Source organism: Meles meles, chromosome 1 (assembly GCF_922984935.1).
Source record: "Meles meles chromosome 1, mMelMel3.1 paternal haplotype, whole genome shotgun sequence".
In the NCBI taxonomy this organism is placed as follows: domain Eukaryota; kingdom Metazoa; phylum Chordata; class Mammalia; order Carnivora; family Mustelidae; genus Meles; species Meles meles.
Genome location: NC_060066.1, coordinates 118,466,147 through 118,487,988, shown reverse-complemented (window position 1 = coordinate 118,487,988; position 21,842 = coordinate 118,466,147). Strand labels below are relative to the sequence as shown.

Sequence of the window (21,842 nt, the reverse complement as noted above, 5' to 3'; positions counted from 1 at the left end):
ACTAAATATGGCTCCAAACCATATTTTGCTCATTCATCTTCTGTGTTTTAGTCATGTGAAGTTTTATATTTAAGACATTTACTGTGTCACTTTTTATCTTTAGAGCTACATCTTTAATGTTATGGAATATGTGTGTTTTGAAAACCAAGCATAGTAAATCCTTATGTTGAAATTCATATACTATTTTGATTAGTAGTTCATTCTCTTCTTGGTCATTCACTTTTAAATTCTTGGTAGTCTTTCTCTAGGGACAGTATGTCTTAGACATTTTAGAACACAGGTTTGAGGTTCCATATTTTTTCTCAAGGAAAATTAGATTTTAGTGTTTATTATAATGCCCTATACAGAATGGGCACTTAATAAGCATTTGTTCATGGTAATGGCCACTTTGGTTTTCTGTTTAATTGAGTTTCACTCAAAATGGTTATTCTTGCATGGCTTTTAAATAGCTAAATAAATTCTTGACCTTCAGTATAATAATTACAATAACTTCTTTTCATTCTGAGTTACTCACTTTCTCTCTTTTCTCCCATTTGACCCTCAAAAATACTGATGTATAAATTTTGAAGGGTCTGTATTTTCTCAGTTGCCAGCTGTTTGAAGCATTTTGAAAATGTACATTTGGATTTTATAAATTGATGCCTCTAGAAATTAAGGACAATTTAGAGAAGTGATTTATTACCTGAAAAGAATTTAATGGCATGATTCTCTGTAACATGTTATTAGTCATATCATTTAGTTATTTATTCTTTCATTCTTGGTTTAGTCATTCATCTATTAAATAAATGTTTTTTGAGTGCTTACAATAATACATCAGTCACTGTGCAAGGTGCTGGTGTTAGAGAGAGGAATTAAACATGGTCAATGAGTGGAGGGAGATCTTTATATTTAAATCTCTAAGGTTTGAAATATTACAGAAGGCTACAATATAAATATTAACCGGGTAGAAAAGGGAGAGCAAAGAAGGACTCCATAGGATTTTAACTTTTTCTGGCATCCCATGTAACTATTCTGTGAAATGTAGCAAATGATACTCTTTTTTAAAACTTTTGTTATTTTTTAATTAACATATAATGTATTGTTTCAGGGGTACAGGTCTGTGAATCATCAGTCTTACACAGTTTACCACACCCACCATAGCACATACTCTCCGCAGTGTCCACCACCCAGCCACCCCATCTCTCCCACCCCCTCCCCTCAGCAACCCTCAATTTGTTTCCTGAGATTTAAGAGTCTTCCTCTCTGGTTTCATCTTGTTTCATTTTCCCTCCCTTTCCCATGATTTTAAAAAACCCCCAAATCTTGCCATTTCCAATGATGTGGATGGAACTAGAGGATATTATGCTAAGCAAATGATATTCTCATATTTTGAATTGAAAGTTTAAGGCTATAGATCGTTCATAAGTGATGAATTTTTGGAAATGCTAATAGCTTCTGGTTATCAATCTTTAAGTGTCTTATATTTGTTGCAGTAAATATAGAGGTTGAATTAAATGTTGGAAATAATGATTGTTGAAAAGCATGTATATAAACATGCATTTTATGACAGCTGGTGTAAGATGAATTATTATCTGGGCAGTTCAAAATGATGAATAATTAGAATTCTTGTAGAATAATATAAACTATTTTGATTGCAGATATAGAGAAAGTATAGTTTGATCTGAAATTTTAAAGACAATGATTTCCTCATTAACCTTTTTATAATTCATATGTTATATAAGACATATATTTTTACATAAGTGAAATCATAATTTACCTTCCATATTTTGTTATGTGTAGAGGACCAAATTAAGACATGAAAACATTAATAAGATAAAATCTGAAAATTTCTCTATGGCCAGTTGGTTTATAAGAAGGGTAAAGAGGCTACATAGCAGCTCATATATTTTTTTTTTTTGCTTTTTTAAAATTGTTTTTATTAACATATAATGTATTATTTGCTCCAGGGATATAGGTCTGTGAATCGTTAGGCTTACACATTTCACAGCACTCACCATAGCACATACTCTCCCCAGTGTCCATAACCCAATAACCCTCCCTCTCCCGCTCTCCCGCCAGCAACCCTCAGTTTGTTTTGTGAGATTAAGAGTCTCATGGTTTGTCTCCCTCCCGATCCCATCTTCTTTCATTTTTTCCTTCCCTTACCCCCACAAACCCCCACCCTGCCTCTCAAATTCCTCATATCAAGGAGATATGATAATTGTCTTTCTCTGATTGACTTATTTCACTCAGCATAATATCCTCTAGTTCCATCCACATTGTTGCAAATGTCAAGATTTCATTTATTTTGATGGCTGCATAGTATTCCACATATATGTATACACACACACACACAAACATATATACATACACCCCACATCTTTATCCATTCATCTGTTGATGGACATCTAGGTTCTTTCCATAGTTTGGCTATTGTGGACATTAATGCTATCAACATTCTGGTGCATGTGCCCCCTCAGATCACTACATTTGTATCTTTAGGGTAAATACCCAGTAGTGCGATTGCTGGGTCATAGAGTAGCTCTATTTTCAGCTTTTTGAGGAACCTCCATGCTGTTTTCCAGAGTGGAGCAGCTCATATATTTAAAGCCTAAGTGATTTTTATTCTGTGTTTTTATTTACACATGATTAATGAATTAATCCATAGGTCAGCAAGGAGGTTTAAAGTATTCAAAATTAAAAGCTAGGCTATTTGGGAGGGGGTTTAACTTTTGTTTTTACTTAAAATGGAAAGGATGTTATTTAAGTATTGATCTGGTTAATGTTACTACTTCATTGGAATGTGAAATGGTACTTTTCCCCTTCCCTGTAATCCTTTAATTAACATCCTTTATTTTTTTCTTTTTTCTTTTTTTTTCCTGTATTGTTGGAACACTTTGGGGATGGAATTGTAGCTGTATAAGTTATATTGTTATATTAAAGCAAGGTCACTCTTAAAATTCTGAATTATAGCTTTTGAAAAGTTTTGTTTAAAAAGCAGTCTGAAGGTCCCTTTGAAGCCCATTTCCATTTTGTACTGAAGAGTTCTACACTCCAAACTGCTCCTTGGAAAGGCACTAATTATTTTAGTCTGATATTTGCTTTGAGTAGATGAATTAGATACTGTATTTTACTCAGTCTCTCCTCCCAAGGTGGAGTGTCCTGTGTGGATGTCAGTGTAATACACAAAAAGCGCATAGGTCTTCCTTTCTCCCCCTAAGATATTTCATGTTTTATGAAGATACATATGTGCATCTATAGAGTGATTTGAACATGATATTAATAAAGACTTCAAATAAGAATAAAACCAATATTGTACCACATATTTTAAGCCTGTTCTAAAATAAGGTAATTAAAAGTAACAATCTTAGTAATCTAATTCCTTTCATTTTTTTCTTTTTCTCCTTACCCTCATTCTTGGCCTACTTTTTACATAACTTTTTTTTCTTTTTTACTTAACTTTATGTAACTATTGCTTAATATAAGTATTGTTTAAATTTTAAAATTCCTTTTTTAATCTTTACAAGCTTGGAATTCAACTTGTCCTTCTCTATTAATGTTTAATAAGAAGAGTAGAGTTGGAATTAGAGCAAGCACATGTTCCCTTTTAAGTGGATTACTACTTCCTTCATTCATTACTCATTAAACAGCCCGATTTTTCTAGTCCCTTGCTTTCTTCTCTTCTTTTTCTTGCCTATCTCATTGTCTTATAATTAATTTGTGTTTTTTAGATTCCCCCCTCCTCTCCAGATAGTAGAAATGGAAAGAAGGTAGGACTTAGGGATTGCTTGATTTTCATTCACTGATTCATTAAACTATGTCTGCCACTGGCAGGAATATCTGTGTACTACCTTTGTGTATGTTGAATGATACATAAAGCTACATATATTCAGTTACTCTTCAGTCCAAAACCATATAGAATTAATTTCTTTCTCCTGCTTGTATTTGGAGCAGTATAGTTAATAGTTCGAAGTTCAGAGGCTTGTCACACTTGTTCTAGTTGTATGCCGCCTTTTTTGTTGTTGTCAAATCTTTCTTCAGTATACCCCCTCAACCCTCACTGGCAATCATCCTTTTTTTTTAAACAATTTCTTTCTTTTCTTTTCTTTTTTTTTTTTTTTTTTGAGATTATTTATTTATTTATTTATTTGTCAGAGAGAGAGAGAGAGAGAGCGCGCGCGCGCGAGTGCACACAGGCAGAGGGAACAGGGGCAACTCCCCACGGGTCAGGGAGCCTGATGCGGGACTCAATCTCAGGTCCCTGGGATGATGACCCCAGCTGAAAGCAGCTGCTCAACTGACGGAGCCACCCAGGCATCTTACAATCATCCTTGTTTTTAGTATAAGGACTTTTGTTTTTAATATAAGGACTCTTATAATCTGTTTCTTGCCCAACCCTCCAGCCGCTTCTCTGGTCGCTCTTCACTATTAGGCCCAACTGTACTGAACTACGTGTAGTTCCTGAAGTATATCTTGTTTTCTCTTACATCTGTGCCTTTGCATATACTATTCCTCCTTCTGGAGCATTCTTGTGCTGTTGCCCTGCCCTTTCTCATCACCCAGCAAGCTCCTTGAACCATGTTTAGAGGTCATTTCCTCCAATTACTTCATGACACCTCTTCCTCTTCTGGGCTTCCCCAGCATCATCTTCGAGCCTCTAAGATGACTCTACAGTATTGTTTGCAGCTCGCTGGGCTGAGTGTGAGAACACAAACGGACTCTTTTCTCTCTCCATGCTTTGCACAGAGCCCTTAAGTGACAGAATGGAGAGGGGAGAGAACACTGAAGTTTGAATGTCTCATATGTCCAGAAACACTCGTAGTTCTTTTGGAAACAGTTCAATGAGTTTTGTTGCCACAACAGTTTGCAAGGCCATGTTATTATCTCCATTTTGTAGTTCAGCAACCTGAAGTTGATTTGCGCAGTGATGTATGGGAAGTGGGAGAGTCAGGATTTGAACCCAGGTGTGGTTTGATTCCAGTCTCTGGTGATTTCTTTTTACCACGCAGATGGCATGAGTGATTGATGATGAGCAGTAGTATAAGGCAGTGGGAAGAACATGAGCTTGGACAGCAGACGGATCTGGGTTTGAATTCTAATTTGCCCTTTAACCAACTGTCGGCAAGTTTCACGATCTCAGAAATCTCCGTTTTGCGTTTTTAAGAATGTGGCTAATGATGTTACCTACTTCAGGGGATCGCTGGGAGCATTAAATAAAATCCTATAGGAAGAGGGTTTTGAATCGGATAGCACTATATATAGCTATAAGCAAAAGAAAAACTAACAAAGGTTCAAGCAAAGACAGATTTTAAACTGCTTCCTATAATAAGAAGTCTGGAGATAGTTTGTCTTCAATGACTGAAGTTTCTTTTTCTTCTAGTCACAGGGCATGTGTGAAGTCTCCGGCATCATATCAAAAGCCGAGAAAGTGAGGAGGCGTGGACTACAGTAATGACTTAACTGTTCTCCTAACCATAGTCCTGCCATTGCCCCAGCTAGGGGAGAGAGCGATTTCTTTTTAATATTCATATTTTGAGGTTCAGTTATTTTTCCATTAAAGCATCACTCAGAGAGCTTAGAGATATGTATGTAAAGAATAGTGTCCAATTATCACATGACTCATATTGAGTTTCATGCTTTGGCTCAACTGTGTTTTACAAATTTATGTTAATGCCAGATTTTCTACAACTTAGATTCACTGAATGGTTTTTAGTTACTCAGAAGCCACTGATAATTCTGTAAAATAATGATAAACATAATGATGGTGATCAAGTTCAGCTTCCAAATGTTGAGAGGCATATATGCTTTACTGTGACAACCCGTAGAAGCTGTTTTGAGGTAGATGAAGGAAAGGCAGAAGATCTGTTGAGAAGCAGATGTTGTGTGACTGAAGTACCCAGCTGTGTACTAGCAAAATGTATCTCATGCTGATTAGTTAACAATTCTTTGGCAGTCAGAGACATATGTAAAGCAGTAAGCACAGCATGGGGAAATAAAAAAAAAATTAAAAGAATTTTCTAAGCTTAAAACATTGGCAGTGTCTAGTCTACCATCTGTGTTACCGAAAAGTTGATTTTGTTGTGGGTAAGTCATACCAAGGTCACTTCCAAAACAAAAAAAATTGTTAACCCATAGAGTCTTCATTCTCAAATTAGCATCACATGTCTTGGCACTTTGAACTAGTAAAAAATGTTATATCTGTAAAGTAAATTTCATTGGGTGCATATAAACATAATAATTTTATATTGGCACTTCTGTATGTCTGTTATGAAACAGGTTTTTTTTTGTTTTGTTTTCAATTCTTGTTTGAATTTTTTCAGGTCAAATCTATCAGTTATTTTAAAATTTTCCGTCAAAATGTTTCTTGGCCTAATTTAGATGTATGACCATTTAAATACAAATGAAAGCTCCCCTGACCCTTCCTGTCATGGTCTTCTGGTAAGAAGGGCAGGGCTTTCTCATCCTAGAAGTCCTCCTCCTTTGATTGAATAGATGGTAGTCTGTAGGATGGCCTACTTAGGCTAAAAGTTCACTCTTTAGTACTTAAAATAATCTTGTTCCATTTTCCCTTACAGGACCAAAAATTGAAAACTTATATCCATAGATTATTTCTATATACTACATCAGCTCTTTGTAATTAGTTTCTTTTGGCTCAGCAATTTTCTTCCTCACTAATTAGAGATGTTGCAAACCACAACATGGGATTTTCTTAGAAGTAAAATGAAATATCTTAAAACTTCATAGAAATCAAGGCTGATATAATTTGTCTGAAGTGAAAACAAAAAGTATAATCAAACATTTATTAATGTGTGGGTGTGATGAAATTAGGTTGCACAAAATTAATAAGCTTTGGTATTCATATTCCTATATTAATGGTGTGCAATAACTCGAAAACATACTTTTGCTTTGATTCAAGAACTAAATGAAGATAGTTTTTATAATACTGTGGATCCAGAAGGAGATCCTTTCATTAAAGTATTAAAGTTTCTTTATATATAACTTATTTTTTTTAAGATTTATTTATTTACTTCAGAGAGAGTGAGAGTGCACATGAGAAAGTTTGCAGGGGAGAGGGAGAGAGAGTCTTAATCAGACTTTGCATTGAGCATGGAGCTCAGTGCAGGGCTTGATCTCATGACCCTGAGATCATGACCTGAGCCAAAACCAAGATTTGGACACTTACCTGACTGAGCCACCCAGGTGCCCCAATATATCTTATTTTTAAACTAAAAGCTAGGATTCTGAGAGCCTTGGCATCCCACATAATTTATAATATTGTTCTGGTTATGATATCTACAAAAACTTTTGCTTATTGGCTGATCTTATTTTTGTCTATATAGCTTTGCTTTTGATTGGAGTTGAAATACTATGCACAGAATGTGGTAGTGTTTGACTTTTTGAGTACAGAGAGAGAAACTTTGTTTTGGTTAAACACCATTCTGGCAGTACCATAGGAAGCTTAGATTAGAAGTGGACAGAGAGAAGGATGTGTGCAGTCAAAGGAGTGAATTATAAAAAGAAAAAGAGAGGGAAAGTAGTGGTCATTATTGGCATTTAGAGATTTACTGCAGGGTCTTTTAGATGCTCCATTAATTCATACAGGATCTTTGTGAACTGGGGTATTACCGAGAAAGAAATAAAGCTTCTGCAGTGTCTGGGTGGCTCAGTCAGTTAAGCATCTGCCTTCGGCTCAGGTCATGATCCCATGATCCTCAGGCCATGATCCCCCAGTGTCCTGGGATAGAGCCTTTGTCAGGCTCACTGCTCAGTGGGGAGTCTGCTTTTCCCTATACCCCTCCTCTTGCTCATGCTCACTCTCTCTCTCTCTCAATAAATAAGTAAAATCTTAAAAATATATGTATATATATATAAAAAGCTTCTTAAAATTGTTATTTTCTCTAAATTACATTTATTTCTCAAAATGAAGAAAAATGTTAAATGTCAGTAATAAAATATTTTAGGAATATATTTACTTGATTAAAAACAATTTTAAGGGGCAGCTGGGTGGCTCAGTGGGTTGAGCCTCTGCCTTCAGCTCGGGTCTTGATCTCAGGGTCCTGGGATCGAGCCCCACATCAGGCTCTCTGCTCAGCGGGGGGTCTGCTTCCCCCTCTCTCTCTGCCTGCCTCTCTGCCTACTTGTGATCTCTCTCTGTCAAATAAATAAAATCTTAAAATTTTTTTTAAATTATCATTAAGGACAAACTTTCATATTTAAAATTTGTCATGTCAATTGTACTCAAATTTTTTTTTAATTTCAGAAAAGACAAAAATTTATCATATCATCAGGAAAATAATTTGAGTTTTCCTAAAATTCTGTACTTATTTTTTTTCCATTTTATTTATTTTTTCAGCGTAACAGTATTCATTCTTTTTGCACAACACCCAGTGCTCCATGCAAAACGTGCCCTCCCCATTACCCACCACCTGTTCCCCCAACCTTCCACCCCTGACCCTTCAAAACCCTCAGGTTGCCCCAACCTCCCACCCCTGACCCTTCAAAACCCTCAGGTTGTTTTTCAGAGTCCATAGTCTCTTATGGTTCGCCTCCCCTCCCCAATGTCCATAGCCCCCTCCCCCTCTCCTAATCCCACCTCCCCCCAGCAACCCCCAGTTTGTACTTATTTTTTAAACAAGAGTTTTATTTATTTGTCAAAGATTTATTTATTTTAGAGAGAGAGAGTGACTGAGCAGGAGTGGGAGGGGCAAAAGGAGAGGGAGAGAAAATCTCAAGCAGACCCCCCCATTGGGCATGGAGCCTGACATGGGGCTCAATCTCACAACCCTGAGAGCATGACCTGACCTAAACCAAGAGTCAGCCACTTAACTGACTGTTGCTACCCAGGTGCCCCTAAAGAAGAGTTTTAATAATATTTGTTGAAAACCTATGTTATAACCATCCCCACTACATTGCATTACATCCTTTTAATTTTTATCCCAGTAATTTCAAATTTTCCAAAACATAAAGATAGGGATAGAAGGAAGTTTTATGTAAGAACTCAGTTTTGTTAAGCAAATGAAGAGTATGAATAGCATTTATTTACTTATTTTTTTGCTGGGTACAGTATACTTTATTGATGGTACATGACAAGGTAGGACTCCCCAAGCTCCTTTTCTTCTTCAGGGGGTCTGGGATAGAAATTGAAAACTGTGGAGGTCAGGGGATTCTCAGTTATGAGTTGGGGCAAGGACTGCCCAGTAGCTGAGGGCTTCTTTCTTCATCTTGTTCTTGCTGGAACTGGTGGTTAAGGGGCTCTTATTCCTTGGAGGCCATGTGGACCATTATGTCCACCACCTGTTGCTGCAGCCAAATTCATCGTCCTACCAGGAAATGAGCCTGACAAAGTGGTCATTGTGGGTGTCACTGTTAAAGTTGCAAGAGATAAACTGGTCCGCAGTGTAACCCAGGATGCCCTTGAGGGGGCCCCTCTGATGTCTCTTTCACTGCCTTATTGATGTCATTGCATTTGGCAGCTTTCTCTAGGCAGCAGGTCAGATCCATGACCTACACGTTGAGGGTGAGGACACAGAAGGCCATGCCAGTGAGCTTTCTGTTCAGCTCAGGGATAGCCTTTCCTACAGCCTTGGTGGCACCAGTAGAAGCAGGGATGATGTTCTGGACAGCCCCTTACCCGTCATGCCACAGCTTCCCAGAGGGGCCATCCACTATCTTCTGGGGGGCAGTGATAGCGTGGAGTCATAAGTCCTGAGTTCCTCCGTGATGCCAAAGTTTGTCAGGATGACCTTGGCCAAAGGGGTCAAGCAGTTGGTAGTGTAGGAGGCATTGCTGACAATCTTGAGAGAGTTGTCATACTTCTCATGGTTCACGCCCATCACAAACATGGAGGCATCGCGGAAGGGGGAGAGATGATGACCCTCTTGGCCCCACCCTTCAAGTGAGCCCCAGCCTTCTCCATGCTGGTGAAGACCCCAGTGGACTCTACAACATACTCAGCATCAGCATCACCCCCTTTGAATGTGGCAGGATATCACTCCTGAAAGATGGAGGTGGGTTTTCCATCAGAAAAAAAACAAATTTCCCGTTCTCAGCCTTGACTGTGCTGTTGAATTTGCCAAGGGTGGAATCATCCTGGAACATGTAGACCATGTAGTGGAGGTACATGAGAGGTCATTGATGGTGACAGTATCCACTTTGCCAGAGTTAAAAGCAGCCCTGGTGATCAGGTGCCAAAAATAGCCAAATCCATTTACTCCAAACTCCACCATCGTGTCTTGGGGACTCGGCTGGCGCTGCACCAGAAGATGTGGCTGTGTGTCGAATGGGGAGGAGTAGAGAGCCAGTATTTCATTTATTAACGTGCTCATGCTATGCATATCAATGACTGGTGTGACTTTTGGGATGTTTCTGCATTCTGTGGGTCTTTGTTTTCTTACCTGGAAAATAAATGAAAAAAGAAAAAAAGAAAATAAACGACATATATTATATGAACTCTAAACATCGTATTTAGGAGACAGTAGATTTTTTATTCAGTCCAAATCCTATAGCAAGGTGTTCAAGACCTTTCATAGCTAGACATCTTTAGCTATATTTTAATTTAATTTACTTTAACAAATTTTGTTATATTCCTCATTCTCTAGATTTACAGATTCTGTCTGTGGGGCACAAACAGAAATGCAGTATACTTAGCTAATCTCCATGCTTATCCCCGTTTACAGTTCTTCCTGTGTTTCCTGTCCTGGTCAGTGGGATTACTGTTAACCTTGTCATCCTCTTGTGGCAAGCACAATGCTAACTGCTTTACATGCCTTCTTTTCTAAATCATCCTCACGACAACCCTGGTATGTCGACAATATTATTACCTGCATTTACAGAGGAAACAGAAACCCATAGAGATGAAGTCATTGCCCAGCTGAAATGAGTCCGAGCCAAACCTCTCACCCAGGAGTGTTCTCAGAACATAGGCAAGCCTTAACTTCTAGGTGATACTGCCTTCTCTCTGCGCAGCCTCCCAAGTCCTGTTGGTTCTACCTTGTAAATAATGCTCGAGAGCCTTTCCTCACCTGCCCTTCCCTTGCTATTTCTTTAATTTAAATTCTTCATCCTCATCATCCAGACTATTATGAGTCTCCTCTTCAGGGTTCCTATAACTCTTCTCTCCTTGTCTAACATAGGAGTAGTTGGTTCAGATCATTTAATGCTTTCCTTACTACCTATAGGTTAAACTGTAAGATTCTCAACATTTATAGTCTGTCCCCAGTTTATATTAGCTGCTCACTTTCCTCTTGCATTACACTGTAGACTTCTTGAGACTGGGGGCTAATATCTTTGTATTCCTTGCAATATTGTGGAGGTAATTGCTTAGAGAACTGTTGTTGACTTAATGAGGTAGACCTTGGCAGGTTCTTGGCTTGGCAATTCAGAAAATACTTTGCTAGAATTAAAATGAATTACTCTGTGTAGTAGCTATAGTAAGGTTATTTTAGTATATTAATAATTCACACATTATTATTTTAATGTAGTAATAATTCATGTAGTCCTCCAGTAATATTAATTTGAATTAATAAGATTTTAAGTTATTACCTGCGGCTGTCTCGAGTTCCTGTAGAATTCTTTTTTCCAGAAGGGAATTAATAGAATTGAGACATAGCAAAAGCTTACATTTCAGGTCTGGGACATTCATTATGGTACAGAATAAAAATTAATAGTCATCGGCTTCTTGGTAGAAATTTGAGTCAAAAATTTATGATATTTACTTTGTGTAAATACATCTGTAATCAGGATCTTTTACTGTGTTCAAAATGTACCAGTGATTCATGAACCACTCTAAGGGATAATGTGGATGGATAACTGGCATAATCCTATACTTGGTTTTGTTTTAATTTCCATCACGTCTTTTTAAGTCTTTTTTTAATCAGAACTTTTGGTGGCTGCATTGGAACATGGTAAAAGTTATTGGCTGCCAGTTGTGACATTATTTTTAATAGAAATGTTTACATCATAAAAAGTTTCTTAACAAATATATAGGTGGGTAAGTTTCCATGATAGGTAAAATATTTAAAAATAGTCTTCATTTAGTATCTCTGTAAGTGTTAATAACTGTATTTTTTGTGTGTTTACTCATGACTTTAAAACATTGAGATATAATTCACATAGAGTAAAACTTACCATTTTATAGATTGTACTTCAGTGGCTGTTAGTCTATCCACAGAGATGTATAGCCATCACCGATCTATAATTCCAGGAGATTTTTCTTTACCACCCCACAAAGAAATCAGTGCCCTTTAGCAGGCACTTCCCTTTCTTGTCTCTAGCCAGCCCCTGGGAGCAAGTAATCTACTCTCTGTCCCTATCGATCTGCCTGTTCTGGACATTTCATATGGATTTACACAGTACGTGGCCTTTTGTGTCTGGGCTTCTTTCACTTAGCATGTTTCCAAGGTTTATCCATGTCACAGCATGTAGTAGTTCCTCATTACTTTTTCTAGTGGAATCCTGTTCCACTCTATGGCTTTGACACATTATGGTCATCTATTCATCAGTTGATGGGCATTGGAGTTTCCGCTTTTTGACTATTATAAATAATGTCATTCTGAACATTTGTACACAAATTTTTATGTGAGTATGTTTTCTTTCTCTGGGATATAATCCTAGCAGCAGAATTGCTGAGTCATATGATAAGTCTGTGTTTAGCCATTTGAGAACATGCTAGAATGTTTTCTAAAAGTGACTGCAACATCTTGCATTCCTGCCAGCAGAGCAGTGTCTAAGGAGTCCAATTCTTCCATATCCTCGCCAACACTTGTTATTGTATGTCTTTTTGATGATAGCCATTCTAGTGGGGGAGGCATGATCTCTAAGATATGTGAGTTTCCTTATAACATAGTATTAAATTAATGAAGAAATAATTATTTTCCAGTTTGCAGAAAACTAGCTCAATTTACATTTTCTTCTATAACTACTATTAAATAATTGAAATCTATTAATTATACCAGCTCCAGATACATAAAATTAAGTGTCCTTTAAAAAAATTGCACATGTAAATTTTCATAAATGTATTTGGTACTCCATCTCCTAAATACATGTGAGAACTGCTGTTTTTATACACTTAAGGCATAAGTGCTTAAGCCCACAGAATACTTAGTTTTTCTTTCATTGTTCATGTTGATTGTGAAAGAACAATTCTCTTGTCAATATATTCACACTGATTCAAATAGGATTAGAAGTGTAATTGAAAATAGCATTTTAAGTCTTTCCTTTTAAAAATACACAAATGTTGCATTTTAGTAGTTTCACAGAAATGGGTAGTGCAACTTTAATGAAATGAAAATAAGCTATAATAAGAAATGTCTTGTGCTAGTTTTGGTAGTACTCACTGTATTTTAAGTAGGCAAATACTAGTAAAGAATGAGCTAATTATGCTTGTAATCATTTTCTTCAATTGAACTGAGACAGATCCAAGAAGCATCTTTAAAGACAGTGTGGAGAGAAAGCAGTTAGAACTTTGAATCCTTCTCTGTGCTGAAAGTCATGCTTGGGCTTTCTGTTGATTGTGTGTGTGTGTGTGTGTGTGTGTGTGTGTGTGCGCGCGCACGCGCGCGCATGCACGCGTATATACAGCTAATTTGACTAATTTTCTCAAATACTTCTTGAGGACGTATATAAGAACAAGGATTAAGTTTTAGTACTAAAATAGGAGTAACATGAGGCGCCTGGGTGGCTCAGTGGGTTAAAGCCTCTGCCTTTCTGCTCAGGTCATGATCGCAGGGTCCTGGGATCGAGCCCCACATTGGGCTCTCTGCTCGGTGGGGAGCCTGCTTCTTCCTCTCTCTCTCTGCCTGCCTCTCTGCCTACTTGTGATCTCTGTCTGTCAAATAAATGAATAAATAAAATAGGGGTAGCGTGATTACTTAGTAAAGATCCTTTCTTTACCCAAGCTGCTGATTGGAGTTAAGTACCTGGCAGGCCTCAATCCATGCCTCTCCTTTAATAGTACCAGTCACCAGTGTTCCTAAGGTTGTACAAGCAGAATGGTCTGTATTCTTGTATATAATGGGTTGGAAAAGTTTTTAATTGACAGCTAATCTATGTGTGGTAGTACATCTGTATTCTTTCCCTCATCTGTTAGTAGGTGTCATAGCCCTTAGGTTGCTAAGACATGTCTGCTCGGAATCATAGTGATATTTCTTCATATAGATGACCCTCGGTTCTTTCTTTCTTTTTTTTTTTTTTTTTAAGGTTTTATTTATTTATTTGACAGAGAGATCACAAGTAGGCAGAGAGGCAGGCAGAGAGAGAGAGAGGGGAAAGCAGGCTCCCCACTGAGCAGAGAGCCCGATGTGGGGCTTGATCCCAGGACCCTGAGATCATGACCTGAGCCGAAGGCAGAGGTTTAACTGTCGTAGCCACCCAGGTGCCCCGATGACCCTCGTTTCTTTTAAAGTAACGATTTACGGGGTACCTGGGTGGCTCAGTTGGTTGAGAGACTGCCTTCGGCTCAGGTCATGATCCTGGGGTCCTGGGTTCAAGCCCCATGTCGGGTTCCCTGCTCAGCAGGGAGTCTGCTTCTGTCTCTCCCTCTGCCCTTCCCTCCTACTCCTGCACGTGTTCTGTCTCTCAAATAAATGAATAAAATCTTTAAAAAAATAAAATAATGATTTATGGTACTAACCAAATACATTAAAAAGTTTTATTTTTTCACTAAGTAATCTCTGTGCTCAACATGGGCTTAAACTCACAGCCCCAAGATCAAGGGTTTCATGCTCTACCATCTGAGCCAGCCAGGTGCCCCAATCCAAGTGCATTTTTTTAATGGTACATTAGTTGCTTAGAAGAAAACATTTTGCAGTGGCAGGTGGCCATAATGTGACACATTGGTTGATAAAGGATCAGTGCTAACATAGGTGCCCAGGTGGAACAAAATGGATAAGCAGGAGATGATCATGATTAGTGGTAAGAGTGACGTCACAGTGGCCTGGCAGATGAGGCGTGAGTCCTGAGTTCCCTCATTCAGTCTCATGTTAGGGCAGGAAATTAATTCTTTGTAAGGGTTGTGTTAGGTTTGGGGCGTGTGTGTGTGTGTGTGTGTGTGTGTGTGTGTGTGTAGGCTCCCATCTTTAAGTCATATAATGTTAAGAAAGACAAGATAACTTATCTAGAAGATTTGGGAGTTGGAGCTGCATTTTTCATCATTGTAACATCTTGGGGTTATAATTCTAAACAATTGGAAGGACATCCATCCAGAATAACTTGGAAATTTTGGGGAGATTCTCTGGAAATATATTATTTCTTTCAGTCCATTCAGTTAATATCTGTATTCAATTTGCTGATTGTTTTTTTTTTTTAATCTTTTTTTTTCTTTTTTTAAAGATTTTATTTATTTATTTGACAGACACAGATCACAAGTAGGCAGAGAGGCAGGCAGAGAGAGAGAGGGAAGCAGGCTCCCTGCTGAGCAGAGAGCCCGATGCGGGACTCGATCCCAGGACCCCGAGATCATGACCCGAGCCGAAGGCAGCGGCTTAACCCACTGAGCCACCCAGGCGCCCCTGCTGATTGTTTTTTAGGAGAAAATTGGGTCTGCCTAAGTGAAATTGGTTTGGCCTTTGTATTTAGGGAGGCTCTTCTTAAGTTTTGTTATCACGATTAGGTCAGTCTATAGAATGAGCTGATTAACTTTATATGGGGATTATGTGTTCTGTTAGGCTTTAACTTCTAAAAATGAACTCATCCTAAATGACTTTGAGGGTATATAGATAAGTTACTGTTTTTTCCATCCTCTGGCTTTGAGTCTCTTCAGATCGTCTTTGTCTTCTTGAAATACTTTTTGTAATGTGTATTTTTCCTAGAGTCAAAACTGTGTAAATTTTTAAATCTTTAAAATAAATTTGTGTACAGTATTACAGACTTAAAAAAAAAAGATTTTATTTATTTATTTGTCATAGAGAGCCAGTGTGCTCACTGGGGAGAGCAGGGGGAGTGACAGGCAGAGGGAGAGGGAAAAAGCGGGCTCCCCACTGAGCAGGGAGCCAGAGGCAGGGCTCAATCCCAGGGCCCTGGGATCATCATGACCTGAGCTGAAGGCAGACACTGAAGCTACTGAGCCACACAGGCTCCCCAGTATTACAGGCTTTCAAAAAATTTCCCATATATGCAGTTATATCACTCCTACATTTCTGATGTTCTGTAAGGCTCACTTTTTGATACCAGTCTTCCTGAAAGTGTCATAATGAAGATCACTACAAGAACAATGTTTTACTTCAGGTTTTTGTCCCTCATAAAGAGATCGACATCATTTAAGGAGGCTTTTTCGAGGCAGAGGTGGGCAGCACAGTCAAGTAGTTATAATTCCCCTGGGGATATAGCATTAACAGGAGAAAATCCTCCCAAGTATTTTTTTCTCTGTATAGTGGGTTTGTGGTTGGTTTTTATTCTCTAGCATTTTCTTCTCTATTTTGATATATTTTCTGCAGAGAAAATAAACACATAGTAGAAATAAAGGTGATCTTAATTGCCAGAGCAGTGTGTCTGTACACACTAGTTTTTCCTCTCTGCCCACATCCCATTGTCAGTCCCCTGACTGGTTAAGCAGAAATGAGGATAGATGGGTAATGAATGTTTCTTCATGATTGCTTTCTTAGCTCCCAACAGGGATTCTGAAGTATTCCATTTAATAAAGTAGCCGATTACAGACATACTGAAATGATCATCTTTTTGCTCTGGAGAGATGGTCTTTGCTTACAGAGAGGAGAGAGAGATCCCAGTGTCTCTCTTTTCCTGAACAGAAGTGCAAACTGTTGATCTCTCTTTTTCCTGCCAAGAGAGGACCTTGCTTGCTTTTCCCAACTTCCCCTGTCAGGAAGAGGGAGGAGTAAGAGAGACAGGAGGTAAACTGAGTATAGTTAGCACTAACTGCAGTAAGGTTCCTGTCCTGGAGATCTGGTGTGCAATTTTTAGGTAGCCAAAGTATGTAGCCATAAGGGATTCTGTTTGGGAATTAAAGGGCAGTGAAGTCATTTGGCATCAATTCATTTTGGAGTTTTGAGACAATTAACTGTCTCACTGCAGAACTTTAATTTGAAAACTGTTTTGAGGATTGATGACCTATCTGAAAGATCTCCCTATAACTATTCCGTTAGGACGTCAGATTTAGTCAAGTGTTCATGTGTTAATTCTACTGGATTAGTTTCTGCACATACGTGTACACACGCACTGAAATCTCATTGTCCTCTGAACATATTATGTTTTAACTGTTTGACCTCTTTTTATATGCTGTTAAGAGACATGAGGGTGCAGATGTGGTACTTTGAGTTTTACCTTGATAATAAAGGTATTCTCTTTTTTCTTTAATCTCTAAGAGTATACCAAAGCCTTTGCAGTGACTTCTGATACAGGACAATCTCTTAGAAGTATGGCTTTAGTATTTTATAGTGACAAACAGAGAGTCACAAACACTGTAGATGTGTATTTTTTTCCTCTGTTGCTTCGAATAGGATTATACAACCTCTAGGGTGATGTGCCAATTCGGCAAAATGGCACAGACCAAAAAGTAAGGAGGTTAATGTAAGATGAGGGAGAAACAAACAAACAAAAATAGGACAAAAGAAACAAACAAACAAACAAAAATAGGACAAAAGAAAAATAGGACAGGATGAGAAAGATTCATTGACGTAGTTTTACTCAAGGACAGGAAAAGGTTGTTTCCCCCCCCCCCCTCACTATCGGCAAATAATATAGCAAGAATTTTCACTTTGATTATTCATTATTAAGCAAATGAAAGTGGCCAAAGTGGACCTTTAAAAAAATCCCAATAAAATATAGGAACCCATAGCAAATCTAATAGAGGAAAAGAGAAGGAAATGACTGTACAACCTAAAAAGGAACATTAGGGGAGGCACCTGGGTAGCTCAGTCAGTTAAACGTCTGACCCTTGATTTCAGCTCAGGTCATGATCTCAGGGATGTGAGATAGAGCCCGGTGCTGGGTTCCGTGCTTTGTGTGGAGCCTGCTTAAGATTCTCTCTCTCCTTCCACCCTGGAAAACAGTATGGAGTTTCCTCAAAAAGTGAAAAATAGAGCTACCCTACAACCCAGCAATCAGACTACTAGGTATTTACCCAAAGGAAACAAACATAGTGATCTGAAGGGGCACCTGCACCCCAGTGTTCATAGCAGCAATGTCCACAATAGCCAAACTATGGAAAGAGCCCAATTATCATATGCTTTCACTCATATGTAAGAAACAAAGCAGAGGATCATAGGAGAAGGGAGGGAAAAATAAAATAAGATGAAATTAGGGAGACAAACCATAAGAGACTCTTAACTATAGGAAACAAGCAGAAGGTTGCTGGGGGAGTAGGGGGTTGGAGGGGTGGGGCTACTGGGTGATGGACATTAAGGAGGGCACGTGATATTAATGAGCACTAGGTGTTCTATGCAACTGATGAAATCACTGAACTCTACATCTGAAACTAATTTTATACTGTATGTTAATTAATTGAATTTAAATAAAATAAAATAGATTCTTTCTCTCTGCCCATCCACCTCCCCATCTAAAAAAATAAAGTAAAAAGGAATACTGTAAATTGGGAAAAGATCTAAAAAATTATGAGACTGCTATGCAGAGTTTTGTGGTACCATTCTGGGAAATCTTGTTGAAATCTTAAATTTTCCAGCAAATGTAAACCATTAAAATCAATTAGCGAAGTAGAAGATGTGATTGTGATTCCTCTATGAAATTCTCTTAGCTGGGTTCCATTGTTCATGAGGTAAAGAAACCTCCTACTTGCCTTCAAATCACATGTGACTTCTGCCTGCCTCTCCAGCCCTGTGGCCTTACTCCTTTGGTTCCTGCGCTCTGGCGAGACCAATTTTTCTGTTCATCTTGTACGCAACTGTCCTCTCACTCCAGGCCTTTTGTACATCCTGTTTGTTTTGCCTGAAATGCTGCTACCCTTGTTTTGAGCAGTTGATTTCTATGTACCTTTAGGTTTCAATTCAAAATTTCATGTCCCTGGGGAAACAATCCCTTAATTTTCACAGACTTGATTTGGGTATTTATGTCATATGTTTTCATAGTTCCCTATACCTTCTCTTCATATGCTTACTACTGTTAACAATGATTCTGATAATCTGTGTCTCTTTTCCCTGGACGAGACCATAGTCTCTTTGAGGGTAGCATTAATGGCTGTTTGGCACACCGTTGGAACTCTAGTGCCAGTGCATAGATGCGTACTAATGAATACTTGCTGGGTGAATAAACACCTGTATAGTCAGATAACTTTTCCATTTCTTTAATTACAAGAATTACAAACCCATTTTCTTTCAAGACCAACAAAACAGAACTAAGCGGATGTATGGACACATTCTTCCAAGCTTTCTAGGAAATCATTTTCTATATTAAACTGTTTCATAGTATACCCATATACATATGGAAAGGCATTCAGTTCATTCTGTGCCAATATCAAATTTGACAAAGACCAAAACGTAGTTATTATAGACCTAGTCCAGTTATGGGAAGCCAATATGAAATTCTAGCAAATCAGATTCAACAGGATATTAAAAGAACAATGTCATAATCAGATAGAATTTCTCCACTGAATAAGAAAATGTGTGGGGTAGAGGCCCAAATATGAAAAACTACATGATTATCTCAACCAATGCCAGAAGAGTTTGATGAAACTCAGTATTTATTATTTAATAAGATGAAGATTACTGTAGTTAATTTTTAAAAAAGAAGTTCTATACAAACCAAGAACCAACATTATGCTATATAATGAAATGCCTGAGACATTTCTGTGAAAATAGAATAAAACAAAGCCTCAGTAATACCACCATTAGTTCACTTTTTGTTTTGTTTTTGTTTCTGCCAAGTTCAAGACAACATAATGAAATATAACAGAAATTAGAAGCAGGATTTATGGTAAAATAGATGCAGTTCCTGTGATTTGTAGGTGGGAATGGTTATACCTAGAAATGAAAGAGAAAATGAAAGACACTTAGAATAGATATGAATTCATATGAAAGTTCACATTGAATAGAAGATAAGGTTAGTGACTTTTCTACAACATAAAAAGGTAATGTAGTGGGAGAAAGCTCCATTTATTATAGCATCAAAGAATACCTTACTGAAAAAAGATGAGGCTAATCAATGAAGAAAATTATGAAATTTTACTGAAAGATAAAAAAAATAAAATTTTAATGGAAAGTCATACTATGATCCTGAATGGGATGACAGAATAAAAATATGCATGCTTCCAAAATTGGTTAATAATCACTGTGTCAGAATCCCAAAATGTTTCTTTTGAAATTTAACCAGAAAGTTTAAGTTCATTTGGAAGAATAAATAAAGGATAAAAACAAAGACAATTTTCAATGAATAGTTATTAGGAAGAAATAGTATTACCAAATACCATTTTTTATAAAAAAAGCAATTTAAACAATATAATGCTGAAGACTAATCAAACCTATCGAATAAGCCCAGAAAGACCTTTCACGATATGTAAGAAGTTAATACATGGTTTTAAAAAGAAAAGCAGTGGATTAAGCCGCTGCCTTCGGCTGAGGTCATGATCTCAGGGTCCTGGGATCGAGCCCTGCATCGGGCTCTCTGCTCCACAGGGAGCCTGCTTCCTCCTTTCTCTCTGCCTACTTGTGGTCTCTCTCTCTGTCAAATAAATAAAATAAAATCTTAAAAAAAAAAAATGCTGGTGGGGTGGCAAAAAAAATTTTTTTTAAATAAATAAGTAAAAAGAAACTTAAAGATCAGGCAATTAGCTTTGTAAAACAAAAGATATATGAACAGCCAATAAGCACATGAAAAGATGATCAGTATATTAATTATCAGGCAAATGCAAATTAAGACCCTCTTGAGATACTCCCATATATACCCATTAGAATGGCTAAGTTAAACCTGACAATACTGACAGTTGACAGAGATGTAGAATTCTCACTAATGGCTGATAGAAATGTAAAATGTTACAACCATTTTAGGAAACTGTTCAGCAACTTCTTTTAAAAAGTTAAACATACACCTAATCATACAATCCAATTTCATCAATCACGCCTACATAATGGAATCCAGTTTACCCAAGAGAAATGAAAACATATGTTCACTCAAACACTAGTCCACAAATGTTCTTATCAGCTTTATCTACATTAACCCTTACTACTAAGATCTGTTAATTTCTCACAACACTTCTGACACCAAATGTGGTTTTTCCACATCAAGTAATTCTCTAATTCTCTGCAGATATCAGATGGGAATTCTGCAATTTAATTCAATTCTTACACTATCTACAAGTCAGCAGAGACCTCCTGATTAAGGGTTTAGGCCCTAAGACTGCCTCCTACTTCAGGCAACAATCACATATAGTGGGTGCTCAGGTTACCACACTTCAGCCTGACCTGGCTACTGATCGGGGTTTCTTAACCCCCTTCTCAGTTTCCATTGTTTGTTATATCATGGCTTATAGAATTCAGTGGAAGTCTTTACTACTGGTTTATTATAAAGGATACTATAAAGAATACAAGTGAACATCCAGATGAAGAGGTATGAGAGATCTGGGAGTCCCAAGTGCAGGAGCTTCCTTCCCCGTGGAGCTGGGGATATATTCTCCTGCTGACACATAGATATGTTCATCAACCTCGACATCCTCCAAACCCCATCACTTAGGGTTTTCATGACACTTCCATTATGTAGGCGTTGATTGATGAAATCGTTGGCTATTGGTTGTTGAACTCAGTCTCCAGCCTCTGAACGTCAGGTTTAGGGCTGGTAGTTTCAGCCTTTTAGTCATACAGTTGGTTCCTCTGCTAACCAGTCCCCGGTTGTGTAGCTATCAAGGAGCCTGTGACAGTCATTGAATTGGCATGAACTCAAATACAGTTGAGAGAGGTCTTATTAGG

At 37.8% G+C, this 21,842-nt stretch overlaps 1 protein-coding gene and 1 pseudogene across 3 annotated transcripts in view; one reads left to right on the top strand and one right to left on the bottom strand.

The window, feature by feature from the left end:
* MAGI3 (membrane associated guanylate kinase, WW and PDZ domain containing 3) overlaps positions 1-21,842 on the top strand; it is a 233,105-nt gene that overhangs the window by 53,411 nt on the left and 157,852 nt on the right. The gene's annotated exons all lie outside the window — the stretch shown is intronic.
* On the bottom strand, positions 9,235-10,277 carry LOC123938506 (annotated as a pseudogene).